The 14,610-nt window shown below is 48.5% G+C and overlaps 1 protein-coding gene across 4 annotated transcripts in view; it reads right to left on the reverse strand.

Moving 5' to 3' along the window:
• The window catches only part of MIS18BP1 (MIS18 binding protein 1), a 679,433-nt gene that overhangs the window by 560,648 nt on the left and 104,175 nt on the right, over nucleotides 1-14,610 (reverse strand). The window lies entirely within an intron of this gene.

A 14,610-nucleotide genomic window follows, 5' to 3' on the forward strand; every position in this document is an offset into this window, starting at 1 on the left:
ACAGAGAAGGCCTTCTCCTCATTTGGCTCCAACGTCTTAAGGACAAGGATTCGGCTTTGTCAGATACAGAAAGTTTGCAGTCTGGACCTTCTCATGCAGCCTCCAAGCGTAGTAGTGTGCAGGATATGCCTTCTCCTTTTCTAAAAGTAAAAAACTTTCCATATCTGTGGCTCCTGCAGTGTCTTCACCACCTCCTACTACCGCTACGCCCACGAGACCAGGCTCTCAAGCGTCTTCTGCTGCCTCCCATCATGTTTCTGCTCCGAAACACGTTTCATCGTCGATCGTCCCGACGACGAGATCAGCCGTCTCCGGATCGTCGACGGCGACAGTGACGACGACATCAGCCTCTGGATGGTCGACGACGGCTACGTCGACGTCCTCCATGCCGACTAAGGTATCACTCAGCTTCAAGACTGTCTTGTCGACGATACCTATTTCCTTGTCGTCAACGACAAAATCTGCTTCGTCGTCGGCAAAGTAATCGTCGACGAAAGCTCACAAGAAGTCTTCTTCGTGGAAGGTCCCGTCGACGGCCCAGTCGACGAGCGCTCCGTCGACATCGACTCCTGGCTTCATCATCGTCGACCTCGACATCCACGATGGTTCCGTCGACGGCTGCTCCGTCGACGGCGGATTTCTCTGCAACGACTTCGTCGACGCCTCTACCAGCGCCGTCGTCGGCACAGTCGACGACACAGTCGACGGTGGTTCCTTCATCGTTTGCCACAATACCTTTGGTGCCCTTGTCTTCCACTGGGTCTGGTTCTTCCACCGCCGACCCCTTGCACCATCGTCGTCAGGGGACAGTTGACCAACTATCGACAGTTGACCAACTATCTCTTCCAGATCCACAGCCTCCCTTGCCCATGTTCACCACGGGCTCTGAGCCGGATAATGATGTGGATGATTCTTTCAGAGTGGCACGCAGTCCGTCAGATTTGATCATTAAGAGCCAGGATTATGGTGATGATGATGATGATAGCGATGGCCAGTACTCTCAGGCAGAAGAACGCTCTATACAAGTTCCTACTGCGACATTGCCATTGTCGCTCATCTCAAATCTCCAACATATGTTGGATGACTACAACCGGCATTTCCCGCCTTCTCTGCAGGGTACGCCTATGGCTCAAAACCAATTCCTACATAGGAATACATGATAGAGAGAAAAAAACACTTGTAACATATTCCGGTCATTATGTTAGTCCAAACTACAGCCAATCAGGCGCCAGAACCCTTCCAGAACCTTCTCCTCAGAGCTCAGACCCTCAAATTTTCGTAGCACAAAAGTGACAAAAGAGTCGATGAGGAGAAGCGAGCCTCTGAGGGGAGAAGGGTGGGTCGCATGTGAATCTATGAAAGACAAAAATACTAGAGAACCACCTGTTTACAGGTAAGTAACAATTGTTCTTCTCCAGTATTAGGGTGTCTTTCATAGATTCAAATGCTTGAATAGAATAGAGAACAGTAACATCCGAAGAGGTCCGATTGCTATGCAACAGCATGGAGAAAACCAAAGAGACAGTAATAATACAGTCATGTAAGTACTGATAGCAATCACAAAAACCCTAGCAGAGGAGGGAAGACAGAGGCTCACCTTAGTTAAAAAGATGACGAAGGACCGCCCTTCCCACTGCTGTATCCGCCTCGTTGATGGCATCCAAGCAGTAATGCTTCGTGAACGTGTGCCGGTTGGACCACGTGGCTGATTGGCAGATCTGATGAAGCAGCACACCAGCAAACAGGGCGGTAGAGGATGACATCGCCCTGGTGGAATGAGCCCTCACTGCAGATTGTAGAGGCTTGCCGGCCTGCTGATAGCGGAAGACAATGGCTGAAGAAATCCAACGTGCAATAGTTGGCTTGGTGACAGGGCGCCCCTTACGCATGCGTCCGTAGGCAATGAACAGTTGATCGGACCTGCGAAAAGGGGCAGTCCTGCTGATGTAAAATTTAAGGCATCGTTTGATGTCCAAAGAGTGCAATTGTTGCTCTGCCGGAGATTGAGGATCGGCAAAGAAAGTCTTTAAGAAAACTGGTTCGTTTAGATGGAAATCCGTAGGCACCTTTGGCAGGAAATTCGCGTTGGTGCGAAGAACCACACAGTCAGGTTTGAATTGGAGAAAAGGAGGTTTAACAGTAAAAGCGTGAAGATCACTCACACGACGAGATGATGTCAGAGCAAGGAGAAGGGCTACCTTCCAGGTCAGAAACTTTAAGTCCGCCCTATGCATAGGCTCAAATGGCACCTTCATTAGTTGGGCTAAGACGACATTGAGATGCCAAGTGGGAAGAGGACGCCGAAGAGGTGGGAACTTACGAACAGTGCTTTGAAAAACTGACAAATAACTCTGGAAGAGCAGAGAGAGGAGGAGCCATGCTGCCGAAAACGAGAGATTGCCGCCAAGAAAACTCTCAAAGTAGCATGGGAAAGCCCAGATTGAGCCAGGTCCAGAAAGAACGGAAGAAGCTGGTCCGGAGTGGAATGGATAGGATGGATATTCGTAGCCACACACCAATGGCAGAACCTCTTCCATTTGAGCGTGTAAGTCTTAATGGTAGACGGAGCCCTGGCCTGAGCGAGAAGGTCTCGGCATTCCGGCGAGATATTCAAATGCGCAAATTCAGGGTGCTCAGGTGCCAGGCCGACAATTGTAGAGAGGAGGGGTTCGGATGGCAAATTTGACCCTTGTCCATCGTGAGAAGGTTCGGTCGAGGATGAAGGAGGATGGGCTTACACTGGGACAGAAGGAGCAACTCCGAGAACCATGCCTGACTGGGCCATCTGGGGGCGATCAGGAGAATGTGGCAGGGCTGCCTCCGCATCTTCCACAGCACACGAGGCACCAACGGGATCGGAGAAAAAGCGTAGGCGAATAGATCGCACCAATTCATCAAAAGGGCATTCCCGCACGACCCGTGGTGGGGATGCCAACTTGCGTAAGATGGGCATTTCTGGTTCTCCGGTGTTGCAAAGAGATCCAGAGACGGACGACCCCATCGTTGAAAAACGAGGTTGAGAGTCGGTTGATGTAACTCCCAGTCGTGGGTCGATAATGTGGACCTGCTGAGGGAATCCGCTAGGATGTTGGAGATGCCCGGCAGATGCACTGCCGCCAGGGTAACTTGATGACGGATTGCCCAATCCCAGATCGACTGAGCCAGTTGAGACAAGAGTGGAGACCTGGTTCCGCCCTGCTTGTTGACATAGTGCATACTGGTGGTATTGTCCGTCTGAATAAGCACTGATTCCCCTTGAATCACAGGAAGGAACGACTTGAGTGCCAGAAAAATTGCCATCAACTCCAGCCTGTTAATGTGCCAGGAAGGATGAAGCGGAGACCATTTGCCTTTGATGGAAAGGCCTTGAAGGTGAGCTCCCCAGACTTCTAATAAGGCGTCTGTTGTGAGCGTGAGTTCTGGAGTGGTGGAGAGGAAAGAAGTTCCTGACGCAAGGTTGGACAGTTGCGCCCACCATTGGAGAGCAGATCTCATGCGAGCGGTGACACTCACGAGGTCGTTGAAAGAACCGGAGACCTGACGCCACTGTACGTCCAATTCCTCCTGAATGGGGCGAGTCCGAAGTTAGCAATTTGGGATCAGTGCAATACAAGATGATGCCATCCCCAGAAATGACTTCAAGATCCGGACAGAAACGGACAGTCTTGCCCGAATCAGAGACACCAAGCGAAGGATCTTTTGTTGACGCTCCTGGGACACGAATGCCTTTGAAAAGCACTGTGTCCAATGTTGCTCCCAGAAAATTCCTGCTTTATTTATTTATTTTTACTAATTTAGAAGTTTGTTAAGCGCACAGCTACCTCCGACGGGGGTGTCCCGGCGCTGAAGACAACATCTAGTGAGGTTCAGTGAAGTTCAGGGGGATAAAAAATGGGCTAGATCAAGGAGAAGAGCCAGGTCTTAAGTTTCTTTCGAAACAGAGGCTCTGAAGTCAGAAATCTCAGTTCCAATGGCAGATGATTCCACAGCTAAGAGGTGGCCACTGCAAAGGCCCTTCCTCCCGTACGCGCTAGACGAAAACAGGGGCAGAGCATTAGGCGAAGATGGTTAGATCTGAGATTCCGAGATGCTTGTGAGATCTTCAGTCTGTGTCTCAGGTAGGCGGGGCCTCGACCATTAAGAGCTCAAAAAGCAAGGGTCAGGGATTTGAACTGAATACGTAGTCTCACCGGGAGCCAATGGAGTTTGATCAGGTGAGGTGAAATGGAATGACGGTAGGGAACATTACAGATCAACCTGGCTGCTGAATTCTGTACTGTCCGCAATCGATTAATAAGATACGCTGGGGCTCCAACGTACAGACTATCTGCGTAGTCCAAATGGGATGTTATGAGGGCGTGGACTACTGTCTTGCGTGAATCTAATGGTAGGAAAGGGATGATTTTTTTTTATCATACGGAGCTTTCCTAAACAAGACTTTGTTAATTTGGGTTTTGCAGGAGAGGGCAGTGTCAAATTGGAAGCCCAGATTGCGGGCAGCTTGGACAGGTACAGGGGGAGGATCTAATTCAGCCGGCCACCAGAGGCTAGTAGAGATGGGGGATTTCTGATTAAAAAACTAAGACTTCCGTCTTAACCGTATTCAGTTTTAAATTATTTGAGGACATCCAAGAGGCGATATTCACCATGCAGTGGCGAAAATTTAGCAAAGAGCTTTCAGAGTGATCTTTGAAGGAAAACACCAGCTGAGTATCATCAGCATAAAAGATCACTCTGACGCCCCATGATTCCACCACTTTTGCCAAAGGCTTCAGGTATACGTTGAACAGGAGCGGGCTGAGGGCAGATCCCTGTGGAACCCCCCATGTCAACGGTTTCTTGGTGGAAAAGAAAGAGCCCAGCATCACTTGTTGAAATCGATCCGTAAGGAATGATTTGACCCAGGCGAGTGGGATCCCACCAACTCCCACCTCCTGAAGGCATGTTAGTAGAGTTTCATGGGAGATGGTGTCGAATGCTGCGGATAGGTCGAGGAGGACCAGCATGGCCTCCTCTCCCCTATCCGTGCACTCGCGAATCGACTCGGACACTTCTAGTAGAGCTGATTCGGTACTGAAGTCCGGCCTGAATCCTGACTGAGAGTCATGGAGCAGCAAGTTTGACTCAAGATAGTCGGACAGTTGTTCTTGTACCGCCTTCTCAAGCACTTTGGCTGGCTTGGGTAGGAGTGCAATTGGTCGGTAGTTGCTCAAACACATTGGGTCGACACCAGCTTTTTTTTGAATAGGGATTAGCAATGCGTGTTTCCATAAGGAAGGGACAACACCTGAATATAGGGAGGAGTTCCAGATTTCAAGCAGGGGGTTAATTACTAGCGGGGCAATCTCATTCAGGATCAGTGCCGGGGCTGGGTCAAGCGGTGAGCCTGATTTACATTTTAAAAATAGAGTCAGGGCATACTCTTTAGTAAGTGGTTTAAAAGAAGTAAATACTTTGGTACAGGTGGTGTCAAGATCTGAGGTTACTTCTGTACGATTCTGAAGGATTGTTGCCGTGATATTAGCAATTTTTTCAGAAAAGAAGTCAGATAGGCCTTCCCTAAGTGCTTGGCTGGGGGTAGCGGGAACGGACAGGGCAGTAGGATTAGTAAACTCTTTAACGATGTTGAAGAGGGCCTTAGTGGAGTTTTTTGCGTTAACAATAGTTTCTGCAAAGTATAAACTCATGGTATTACGTTTGCGTTTATGAAACTCTTTGAGGGCCTGTCTGTAAAGAGATTTGGTTGCCGGGTCATAGGTCCGGCGCCATAGGCGCTCCAGTTTTTTACAACTGCTTCTGTTTTCCCTTAATTCCTGGGTGAACCAAGGAGCTGACGGTTTTGATCTGCGGGAGGTGAGGGTCTGTAAGGGTGCGACTTTCTCAATGGCGGTCGTGAGATCTTTATTAAATGTAGATACGGCTACGTTGAGATCGTCAGGGTGTGAGTCTAAGCTATTATTGTACGTTTGCTCCAAGGCAGTAGATGAGACCTTATGCCATTTTCTGCCTTATTCCCTAATGGCAGATTCCTTCTTAAGAGGTTTGGATAGGGACACCTCGAACGGGATCAGGAAATGATCAGACCATGTCAGAGGTCTGGAGGGGAGAATTTTAAGCTCTGTCCAATTAGAGAAGATCAGATCAAGGGTGTGTCCCGCAACATGTGTGGGGCCACTAACCCCTTGAGTCAGGTTCATACTTTGCATGGAATCTAAAAGATGGTTGGCACGACTACAGTCACTTACATTTACGTGATGGTTAAAGTCTCCCAATAACGTGAAGTGAGGGTGTTTGAGAGACAGATCTGCAGTAACTGCTAACAGTTCAGAAATGGCAGGCTGAGGGGTATTGGGAGGGCTGTATACCAGGATCCCTGAAATGATGGCTGTAAAGGTGTCCGAGATGGAAAAATATAGTGCCTCTATGGCCCCTAAATTCGTGATTTTTCTGGACGTGATCGTCAGGTGAGTCTGTAGGATAACCGCGATTCCGCCTCCGGTCTTGGAGCCTTTGCAGCTTATACCTGTAAGGCGGTAACCCGGGGGCAAGGCAAGAGAAATATCTGGGTTGGAGGAGTCTTTAATCCATGTCTCAGTCAGGAAGAGTAGGTCCCAGGACATGGATGATAGCAGCAGCCAAATGTCGCTAGCGTGGCATGGCAGAGAGCGAAAATTCAGTAATCCCATAGAATATGTTCGTATGGGTGTGGCATGGCTGATTAATGAAGCATGGAGCCATTTTGTATAAGGAGAAAAGGAGAAAGGGCAGCTGTTACATTTAAAAAGGAGGGGGCTAGTCAGTGAGAGGTTGCACTGTGTTGATGGAGTGCAGATTGTCTTTCTTAGATCCAGAAGCTGTGATCTAGACCAGACCTGCTTCTGTGCGAGATGGGAACCAGCAGCATGGCTGGCCCTTGGCCCGGAGCTGGCGCGGACGGGCGAGGAAGGAATTGCCTTCAGCGCACAGACGGCGCGCCCGCTGCGCGTCCGGAAAATGCACATAATTTATAGGAGAGAGGAGACAAGGGGGGGGGGGGCGTGGCCTCACGATAGGGGCGTGGCCTGAGGGTTCGCCGGTGATGGCGGCAATAATGTTTGTTTTGGATCCCGCGGCAGCGCTAAGATCCACTGGCGGGGTTGTCAGGTGCTTGCTAAGCCCAGAGTCAATGTCCAGGGAGAGGAGATCAGGTGGGTAAAAACACACAACACAATAGTGACACTCAAAGTTTTTAAATAGTAGCGATCGTACTCCTGGCTTCCGCCTCAGGAGATTGTTGTCGCTTTGAGCCGGATCGACCTGAGACTTGTCAACATTGATGGTTAGGCCGAGAGATCGAAACACATTCTGACAAAGACGGGTGTGTTGAAACAGCTGTTTGCGAGACTGTGACTTGAGGAGGCAGTCGTCCAGATATGGAAAGATTTGGACGCCTCGGAGACGCAGGTAAGCCACTACTGGAGCCAAAACGTTCGTGAAGACACGAGGGGCGGATCGGAGGCCGAAATGAAACACCTTGAACTGGAAGTCTCTCCGTCCCACCTGGAAGCGCAAGTACTTCCGATGGAACATGGAAGTAGGCATCCTGTAGGTCGATGGTGGTCATGAAGTCGCCCATGGAGAGAAGACGCAGGATCTCTACCAGTGTAAGCATGCAGAAGGTTTGGCTCTTGAGGTACCTGTTGAGCGCTCGCAAATCCAGAATTGGTCGCCAATCTCCCGTCTTCTTGAGTATTAGGAAAAAAGGGGAATAGAAACCCTTTCCTCTCTGAGACTTGGGAACCACTTCAATATCACCTTTCAGAATTAGAAGACGAACTTGATGGAAAAGCTCCTTGAGGTGGGGAGGAGGCGAGCCAGACGGTGGAGTGGGAGGAGGAATCTTGATGATCTCTAGAGCATGGCCCTTTTGTACAATGTCCAGAACTCAGCGGTCCGAGGTGATGGAGGACCACTGAGAAAAGAACAGAGAGATTCGACCTCCAACGCTGGGGGGGGGATACACAAGTCATTGACGTTTGGGAGTGGATCCTCTATACGAGGATTTTCCCCTGTAGGATTTTGACAACTGCTGTCAGGAGGACTGCTGTTGGTTGGAAGAGTAACGTTGGTTACCTTGATGGTAGGAGATGTATTGAGAGTTTCCTCCACGAAAAGTTGAGGAGGTGCCGCGTCCGCGAGCACCCCGAAATGGCTGTTTCCGAAACTGTAAAGTCCCCAATGAGCGAGCAGTGTCCGTGTCCTTTTTAATGGCCTGCAAAGCCTCGTCTATGTGTGCTCCAAAAAGCGACTCACCGTCGTATGGCATATCCAGGATCTTGGATTGGACTTCTTGGCGGAAAGAGGTGGACCGTAACCAGCCCTGCCTTGGTAAGACCGCTGCACCAGCAAGCTGACGAAAGCCAGTACACGCAATGTCAACTGCACAATCAATGATTTCCTCCGATGTCCTCTCTCCGTCCTGCAGGATTTGCAAAGCTTCAGCCTTGGAAGCGTCAGGGATGAGGTTCACCAGTGCAGACAAGACCAACCACATCTGGCGGTCGTAGCGGCCTAAGATGGCTAAAGCATTAGCCACCCTCACCGTAGTGGATGCCATAGTGGAGAACTTGCGTCCAATAGCGTCCAGGCGCCAACGCTCTCTATCTGGAGGAGCTGAAATTGGTGATGCTGGATTACAGGAACGACGTTGTGCAGCTTGAGTGACCACTGAGTCAGGCTTTAGATGAGTAAACAAGCCACGCTGGAGATCCTACCGGCGCCTTGTATTTCTTCTCAAGGTGAGGCAGCTGAGCCGGCAGTGAATTAGGAGTTTGCAGGAGCTTCACCCCTTCAGCTCATATAAGGTCTATGATGGGTATAGTGTGGACTTGTTTGAATGGCTGATTTTTGAAATCATAGAGGAAACAGTCCTCCTCCCTCTGGACTCTAGGCAATTCGAAACGTTGGTCCCCTCTATCCATCAGCTGATGGAAACTCTCAATGTCCACCGGAGGCGAATCCCCGGGCTCTACCGGGGGAGGGGAAGGCGTCTGGATTTGGTAGCCGTCCCACTCAGCCATGTGGTTGGCCGCATCAACATCATCATCATCATGGACCTCACCATCTTCCCGTTCGGGAGTGACGTCATCATCATCAACGGGGTACACTGTTGTGTGGATCTTCACTGACGTCTGGATCTGTGGTGAGCGCGTTGGTGGCAAAGGTGGCGGGACAGGGACAGGAGCCGCCACAGTCGCAGGCACATGAGGCATAGGCGTACCCTGCAGAGAAGGCTGGAAACGCCGGTTGTAGTCATCCAACATATGTTGGAGATTTGAGATGAGCGACAATGGCAATGTCGCAGTAGGAACTTGTATAGAGCGTTCTTTTGCCTTAGGGTACTGGCCATCGCTATCATCATCATCACCATAATCCTGGCACTTAATGATCAAATCTGACGAACTGCGTGCCACTCTGAAAGAATCATCCACATCATTATCCGATTCAGAATCCGGCTCAGAGCCCGTGGCGAACATGGGCGAGGGAGGCTGTGGATCTGGAAGAGATAGTTGGCCAACTATCCGCTGACGACGATGGTGCAAGGGGTCGGCGGTGGAAGAACCAGACCCAGTGGAAGACGAGGGCACCAAAGGTATTGTGGCAAACGATGAAGGAACCACCGTCGATGGTGCCGACGACGACGCTGGTAGAGGCGTCGAGGAAGTCATTGTAGAGAAATCCGCCATCGACGGAGCAGCCGTCGCGGAACGCCCTTGTCGACGGGGCCGTCGACGGTACCGTCGACGAAAGCTCACAAGAAGTCTTCTTCGTCGACGGTCCTGACGACGAACCAGATTTCTTCGTCGACGAGGAAATAGGTATCGTCGACGAGAAAGTCATGAAGCAGAGTGATACTTTAGTCGACATGGACGACGTCGACGTAGCCATCGTCGACGATCCGGAGGCTGATGTCATCGTCGACGATCCGGAGACGGCTGATCTCGTCGTCGGGACGATCGTCGACGCTCCCGTCGACGATGAAACATGTTTTGGAGCAGAAACATGATGGGAGGCAGCAGAAGACGCCTGAGAGCCAAGTCTCGTGGGCGTAGCGGTAGTAGGAGGTGGTGAAGACACTGCAGGAGACAAAGACATGGAAAGTTTTTTCCTTTTTAGAAAAGGAGAAGGCATATCCTGCACACTACTACGCTTGAAGGCTGCATGAGAAGGTCCAGACTGCAAACTTTCTGCATCTGACAAAGCAGAATCCTTGTCCTTAAAACGTTTGAGCCAAATGAGGAGACGGCCTTCTCTGTCCTTAAGGGTTTTTGTTGAGAAAGTCCTGCAAAATTTACAGCTACCAACTTCATGGTCGGGATAAAGGCAATAAATGCACTTCTTGTGGGGGTCCTCAGAGTAAAGACGCAGTTTCCCACAAGAAGAGCAAGGTCTAAATAAAGACTTCTTACTTGACATGTTGAGAAGACTGGAAAACAACCTGAAGAAATAGAGAAAACTGAGCAGAGCTCAGGGAGACTCCCTTCACACGTCGTGCGGTAGAAAATCTGAGGGTCTGAACTCTGAGGAGAAGGTTCTGGAAGGGTGCTGGCGCCTGATTGGCTGTAGTTTGGACTAACATAATGATAGGAATACGTTACAAGTGTTTTTTTCTCTCAATCATGTATTCCTATGTAGGAATTGGTTTTGAGCCTTTATTATGTATTTACTACTACTATTTCATGTGTTATGTTTTTACATACATATGTATGTTATTGGTATGTTATTGCTATTTTATTTACTGTGGGACTCCCACTTCCACGACGGGGAATATTCAAGCATGTGAATCTATGAAAGACACCCTAATACTGGAGAAGCATGTTTCTGTATTTAATCTTTCACCTACTCTTCATTAGCTGTCACGAAACTAGAATCTACACCTAAAAACAAGTGAGCCCTTCATTTTCTTGGAAACAAGGAAGAATAGTTCATAAGTGCCAGTTCTGCGTTAGAGAAGAAAGGTGTGAAAGCAGTTCCTTAGTGTGGAAATTGTAGAAATCTATTAATTTTGTTTATCACAGCATCGAGCAAAATATTTCACAACACAAAACAGGAACACTCACTCCCAGAAGCTAGTGGAGCAACATAGTTTCCAGTGTTGCAACCAGCTCTGAGGAATCTAAGAATGTAACTATCAGAATATCAAGTTTCCTAGCTATTATGAAGGAAAGTTTCAATTCTATTAAGGATGCAGAGCAAGGATTATGATTAACGGTCATGTATTCCACTCAGGAGCCTAAAACAACACATTTGTATTCAAAGACTATAACTCCCATGAGTCTGTGCAACAAGTCAACAGTATAACCACAGAGTAAGTCCCATTTAAGCAACACCAAGGAACAGCACTTTCTCTTTCTTTGAGGGAAAAATCCTGATGTCCACTTTTCTTTCAGTACTCCTGCTTCTGGTCTGATTGTGTAAAAAACGAAAATATGATAGCAATAAAAAGACTGTCGAAATATGCAAAAATGAACTAGAATCATCCTTCCATGAATCGATACAGTTAAAACCAAAATCATTTAACCAAGCATTAATTGAACATTAGCATTGGTCCCCCAAATAGGCATATACTTATCCAACACAGAAGACAGCAGAGGACACGGGCGGGTAATAGGTGTCAACCAAGATAGGAGGGATAATCCTCGCCTCTGCGTCGTTAATAGAATTGAAACAACACAATAGCTAGGAAATGTTATTTTCTATGTCAGGACCGGAGACTGAGAATATGCTAGTTGAAATCCTGTTAACAACCAGTGAAACCATGGCAGTAATTTCTGTGAAAATAATATTTTAAATGTGGAATCGGAAGACTACGCAGCTCCCAAGAAGAAGGCTTTTGAGGCCATAGCCCATCTGGTGGAGTGTGCCCATAAGGTGGCAGTACCGATCAATACCTGCTTCTTGCAGGATCCATCTCACCCATCAAGCAATTGTTGTGGCTGAGATTGGCTTGAAAGGCTTCTTGAGGAAGAGAAACAGTTGAGCTGTTCCGGGTGGTCTATATACCTCTGTCATAGGCACCTGAGATAGGGTACCAAGCACAATTTTGGATGACCCGGGAACACTGGGTAGTGGACAACCCACTTATCATTTTTGGTGTGCTGAGAAATAGTGAACGGTGGTCCATTTAGGGAGGGATATCAAGGAACAATAAATATAGACTCAGTCGTTACTATATTGTTTTGACTTGTCCAGCCGGACAGAGGTCAGGTATTTACTTGCAAACAGATAAGAAGGAATAATACACAGCAATTCACAAAGTGGGGCACAAGCCTGTACCCTACTTAACACATGTGCAACATACAGCAAGTAACAAAACAGAAACAAAAGGGCTTTTTAGGCAAAAGCTTTAAGTTTGTTGTACCGGTAATTGGACAATGTCAAGGTACACCGAAACATCACGACCACCTTTACATTTAAAGTACACATAAGATTTGAGATGTATAAGGTGTTATGAATTGTTGACGGTGTTTCGATCCGTTAACCCGTTACAAGGATCATCATCAGGACATAGATATTATGCCTAACAATAAGAAGCCTCAGATGCCGAATAGAGTAGTAGCGCGGTTCGCCGTATTTACATGAAGGAGGTCCAGCAAACTCGATGGTTAAGGAGTCGGCAAGTGGTTTCCTAGTAGGAAGGGACCAATGTTATATGAATAGTAATACTCCCAAGGTTCCTTTCTGACTTAATTGGATCCCCTTGTTGTTTTCAAATATAGAGAAATAGTGAACGACACCCCCTCTAGAATGAACATGAGTGCTGTGATATCTAAGGCTTGAATGTTAGAAACTCGTTAGCACGAGACGAGACAAAACAGGACTGCCAGCTTACCTGTTAATTCATTATGGGACAGATATGGATTATCTGGCCATGATTGCAACAATTGGAGTACCACATTCACATCCCAAAAAGAAGAATGCTTCAGTTTTGTTGGAAAGGATAAGCAAATGCCCCTGAGGAGCCTACAGACACATGGGTGTTCCCCTACCAGGACATCATGAAAAGGAACATGGCCCTGCCGAAATTGCATGCATTGACAGAGCAATAAGCCAACCCTTTGCCCACCAATTCTGACAGGAAATTGATGAGGTGCACTACATCCACCCCCATGGGATCCAACACCGTCGCAGACACCGGCAAGATCATTGTCTCCATGACGAGGTACATCTCTTAACAGTAGAGTCTGCCCAGGCCCTTCTGATAAGGGAGGAAGCCTGTGACGAAAGGCCCGGGATCTCCCAACGCCCCCTGCAATCCTCCAACCCATCAGTATGAGAGTCCCATCCTGAACCAGCTGGTGCAAGCTGCCATGAGTGGCAGTCAGTTAAAGAGGATTTGAGAAGTAGGATTGGAAAATCCAAAGAAAGTTCCAGAAGAACTGTATGCTATACTTGTGATTTCCAAAGCCGTGTCATCAGGATTACCTCCTCCTTCTGACATCTGACCACGCCATGAGTTAGCTATCATCGAGAACGGGTGAAAAGGCATACCCCATAAACCGGCTAGAAATCCTGTGGGAAGGCATCCACCGCTTCCGCCAATGGGTCCAGACACCAGCTCAAGAAGCAGGGAAGTTGGTGACTGAGTCGTGACGCAAAAAGGTCCACTTGGCATGGGCCCCACCACGTCAAAGTATGAAAAAGAGCGAGACCCAGCTTCCAGGCGCTGTAGTTGTTTAGGTGTTTGGACTGTCTGTCCAGACACTGATTGAGTTTACGGACAACTTGTGATGCAGCCCATAGGTCCAAAAGTCCTTGGACATATCGGCCAGTACCTTGGACCCTGTGCCTCCTAGGCAATTGATCTATCTCACAGCCGATATGTTGTCCATCTTCAACAAGATGGCGCAGGACACCTTTTTGAACACCAAACTCTGAATCGCAAAGAATTCAGCGAGGAGCTCAAGACAATTGATGTGGAGAGACTCCTCTTGTTCTGACCACTGTCCGTCTGTGGTAATACCCATATAGCGAGCGCCCCAACCATGCTGACTGGCATCCGATTAGATCACCAGATCCGTTGCCGATCCAAATATGGCTCTGTCGCTCCAGGCCTGCATATGGTCGTGCCACCACCTAAGTTCTTTTCAAGTTTCAGGGGACAGAGAAATTTCCTGCATGTACGGCAGGCCTCTCGTGAGGTGTTCCAACTTCAGGCGCTGTACGGTCAGATAATAAAATGTGCCTGGAAAGATCGCTTGGATCGATGAGGATAGAAGGTGCACAATCCGGGGCAGGTGTCAGAAGGATACGTTTTTCCTTTGCAAGGTTTCTCACAATTTCCGACAAATTAGGAGCATATTCTTTTGGGGTAACCAGAGGCACTGGTGCACCATTTTGGCCTCGAACCCCAGAAAGGTCATCCGCTGTGCTGGCACAAAGTCAGACTTCTGAGTGTTCAGTATGAAGCCGAGATCTTGCAAAGGATACTGAGTCATCTGAAGGTGTGAGGTTAAAACAAGCTTTTCCTGGTGCATCAGAAGGATGTCATCCAGGTATACTATCAGACTCACTCCCAGAGCCATTCCATCGCCGGCCTCAACACCATGGTGAAGCACCAGGGTGCTTAGT

Source organism: Lissotriton vulgaris, chromosome 9, assembly GCF_964263255.1.
Source record: "Lissotriton vulgaris chromosome 9, aLisVul1.2, whole genome shotgun sequence".
Taxonomy (NCBI): Eukaryota; Metazoa; Chordata; class Amphibia; order Caudata; family Salamandridae; genus Lissotriton; species Lissotriton vulgaris.